Here is a 4,401-nt window from a genome sequence, read left to right on the forward strand (position 1 = left end):
GTGTGTGTGTGTGTGTGTGTATGTGTATTTGTGTGTGTGTGAGCCATATATGTGCCCGTGTGTGCCATGTGTGTTCATGGTGTGTGTGTGTGAGCCACGTGTGTGTGTGTTTATTTGTGTGTGTGTGTGTATTTGTGTGTGTTTGTGAGCCACATATGTGCCTGTGTGTGCGACACATGTGTGTTCATGGTGTGTGTGTGTGAGACACGTGTGTGTGTGTGTGTGTGTGTGTGTGTGTGTGTGTGTATGTGATGGCTAAATATACTTAGCTTACTTCATAGACTTTATACTTTGTGTGGTGAGAACACTCAAAACATGTTCTCCAATCAATTCTCGAACATATAATATTTTCTTATTAACTTCCGTCGCCACGTGGTACAACAGACTTGTTTAGTTACTTTCAGAGGTTCCAGGACAAAATACCTGATTAAGGCAACTCACAGGAGCCAAAGGATCTACTCTGGCTCCTAGCTGCAGGCATGTCTAAGCTGCAGCCTGTGGGCTGCATGCAACCTGAGCGCTGTGGCCCAATACACTTCTAGATGACAACACCCTGGATACCCCTGGTAGGTGGGCAGTCTGCCATGGCAAAGGAAGACATTGAGTTGGGAGTAGTTTGTGTCTGGCAGAAAGACCTTGCTCACATCTGGGGATATCAAGAAACTGAGAAATGCCCCGCTTCTCTGATTACCAGGACCCTAGCCCATTACACTGTACCACCCACAATCTTCCCTGCCTGGAACCTGGTAACACCCTCAGACACACCCAGAGGTGTGTCCCTTAGGCTGTTACAATCCAGTCAAGGGAACGATGAAGAGTAACTTACAAGACCATGTATTAGTTCTTTTTCTGTTGTGGTTAAATATCAGCTTATAGAAGAAGGAAGAGCTTGGTTTGGTTTATAGTCCGCAGTCCACCACGGTGGGGAGGCATGACGGCTGATAGTGGGCAGGGATGGTAACATGTATCTGGCATGGTGGCAAGGAGCTGAGATCAAATTTTTAAACATGAAACTGGGCACTGTAAGTAGGTCCAGAGGTAGAGACTAGGAATTCCCAGAGCCCTTACCAAGGGCTGTACTTCCTCCAAGGTTGTACTTCTTTTGCTGACAGCGCCCCCACGGGCAAGCAAGAGTTCAAACCCCTGAGCCTATGGGGAATGCTTCTCCTTCAAGCTATCTAGCACAGACTGCTTGAACTGTTGCCTCCTACCGGAAGTTTTGTATCATTTCACCAACATGTCCTCACAGGAACCCCTTCCCCAGGGCCTGACAACCACTATTGCATTCTCCACTTCTGGACATTTCACTGTTTCACAGTCTCCATAGAAGGGAGTGCGTGTAAAATAGGGTTTAATACACTTAGAACGATGTCTTCCAGGCTCAACTATGTAGTTTCAAATGACAAGATTTCCTTAATTGTAAAAACAAAATAAGGCTGCATTAGTTTGAACGCACTGAATTTGCTTTATCCATTCACCTCTTGGTAGAAAGGTAGGGGAATTCTGGATCTTGCCTGTTATGAACGATGCTGTAATAAACATGGAAGTGAAATAGTTTATTGGATATATATAAAAAATATATCTATTCACCCAAGCTACACCATTGGTCCACCTATACACATTGTACTGGCTGGTTTTGTGTGTCAACTTGACACAAGCTGGAGTTACCACAGAAAAGGAGCCTCAGTTGTGGAAATGCCTCCATGAGATCCAGCCGTAAGGCATTTTCTCAACTAGTGATCAAGGGGGGAGGACCCAGCCCATTGTGGGTGGTGCTGTCCCTGGGCTGGTGGTCTGGGGTTCTATAAGAGCAAGCTGAGCAAGCCAGGGGGAGCAAGCCAGGGGGAGCAAGCCAGTAAGCAACATCCCTCCATGGCCTCTGCATCAGCTCCTGCTTCCTGCCCTGCTTGAGTTCCAGGTCCTGACTTCCTTTGGTGATGAACAGCAATGTGGAAGTGTAAGCTGAATAAACCCATTCCTCCCCAACTTGCTTCTTGGTCCTGATGTTGTGCAGGAATAGAAACCCTGACTAAGACACACATTGTTCTACCCAAGTCTGGGTCAGTGGACCAGTGAGTTTACTGGGTTCCTTACAGGAGTGGGGGGTGAAGGGTTAAGGCACGAATAACCCTGCAGCAGCTCCATCACATAAGAGCCCACACCAGCGTGGGTGATGACTTCTGAAAGCTCTTCTGGAGCTCCATGCTCAAGTTGTAGTCAGTTCCACAGAAGAATCTCTGTTCCTCCACATCACTACTGATGGTGCAAGCCTGGTAAGAAGCCCTGTGGGTCTTGTAACTCTCTGAGCTTCCCAAACCATGGCTTTACATGCCTTCTTAACCTCTGGTACCTCATACACCTTTCTCCTCCCCACACAAGGCAGCATTTCAAGGTAGAGGAAACAGCTAAGCGCCCACCTACCAAACGTATGGCATCGTATTTATTTTTAATTTTTGAGGCACCTCAGTACTGCTTTTCACAGTGGCTGTGCTAATTTCCATCCCTGCCAACGTGTGCACACAGGCTCCCTGTTTTCCACATTCTCCTCACCATGTATCTTCTGTAACTTTGATGAGATCCATTCTATAAAGCTATGTAGGGATGACTTGAAATTTTAAAAGGAAAAGGAAAGGAGGCTCGTGACATAACTGTTTGAGGCAATCAGCTTTTCTACTGCATAAATGAGGACATGATTTTCAACAAGTTGTCCATGATCACGGAGGCAGGAAGTAAGAAAGCAACTGAAGTCACAATGGCTTTGAACCCAGGAATCACCTCTTCCCTCCTCCTCTTTAACATCTTGACTTCCACTGCAAAGTATATTAAACTAGTAAATCCTCCTTACATCTACTAGAAAAAGATGATATTTTTAAATTATGTGTCTTAGGGCTTGTATTCCTGCACAAACATTATGACCAAGAAGCTAGTTGGGGAAGAAATTATTCAGCTTACACTTCCACATTGCTATTCATCACCAAAGAAAATCAGGACAGGAACTCAAGCAGGTCAGAAACTTTGAGGCAGGAGCTGATGCAGAGGACATGGAGGGGTGTTTCTTACTGGCTTGCTTCCCCTGGCTTGCTCAGCTTGCTTTCTTATAGCACCCAGGACCACCAGCCTGGGATTGGCACCACCTACAATGATCAGTAATTAAGAAAATGCCTTACTGCTGGGTCTCATGGAGGCATTTCCTGAAGGGAGGCTCCTTTCTCTGTGATAACTCCAGCTTGTTTCCAGTTGACTCACAAAACCAGTCAGTGGATAATGCTTACTTCAGAGGTCCTTTACAGAACCTCTAAGGTTTTGTTTTCTATCTTTCTCTTTAACAATCCCCCCTCCCTCCAAGGTTAGTCAACAGCAGTTCTAGGATGGGGCCTGGAACTCTGCACTTCTAACCAGTGCCCAAGGCACACAAATACTGCTGATGCCCAGAACACAGTGAGCAAAAACCACCTCTGTACACACCAGAGATGACTGAAAGCTAAAAGGCAAGAGCAGAATATAAATCAAAACTAACATGACTTTCTGTCGTTGTGACAAACGCCCCCACAAGAGCAACCTTAGGGGAGAAAGGGTTTATTATTGGGCTTGCTATTCCAGACCACATCACTGCACGGAAGTCAAGGTAGGACCCTGAAGGGCCTGTCTCACCCACAGTCCAGAGGAGAGAATGAACACACGCTTGACTGCTGTGCTCAGTTTATGTTTTCGCTCTCACAGGGTCCAGAACACAGTCCGAAGGAAGACGGAGTGCAGCAAGAGCTGGGTCTTCCTGCATCAATTAACATAATGAAGACTTACCCCCCCCCCTACAGACGCGCCCAGAGGGCAGCCGGATCTAAATCCCTCACTAAGACTCCCTCCACACGGGACACTAGATGGTGGCAGGTTGAGCATTAAAACTATCCATCGTGGATGGGTGGTGAGTCGACTCCCACCGACATGGCTATAACTTAAAAATCGACAACATGAAGAGTCCTTGAGGATGTGCGAGCACCTGAACGCTTGCATCCTCTTGCAGCTGCTTCAGGGGAAAGGCGGCACGGTTCTGAGCATCGTTTGCTCCTGAGAGACGGTCTCATCGTGAAGCCCAGGCTAGCCTCTAACTGCTGAGCCTCTTGCTCAGTGGTTCTCAACCTTCCTAACGCTTCAACCCTTTAATACGTTTTTGTGTGTTGTAACTTCCAACCGTCAAATCATTTTGTTGCTACCGCATAACTGTAATGTTGCTAGTGCTGTGAATCATAGTGTAAATCTGGGACGTGCGGGGTTATCTGATATGAGAACCTCCAAGAGGTCCCGACCCACAGGTTGAGAACCACTGCTGTGTAGTCAGCGTTCTGTGTGCTGGGATGGCAGGTGTGTGCACCACAGTGCTCAGCTTTAAAAAACATTTCATCT

This window comes from Rattus norvegicus, chromosome 9 (assembly GCF_036323735.1).
Source record: "Rattus norvegicus strain BN/NHsdMcwi chromosome 9, GRCr8, whole genome shotgun sequence".
NCBI lineage: Eukaryota > Metazoa > Chordata > Mammalia > Rodentia > Muridae > Rattus > Rattus norvegicus.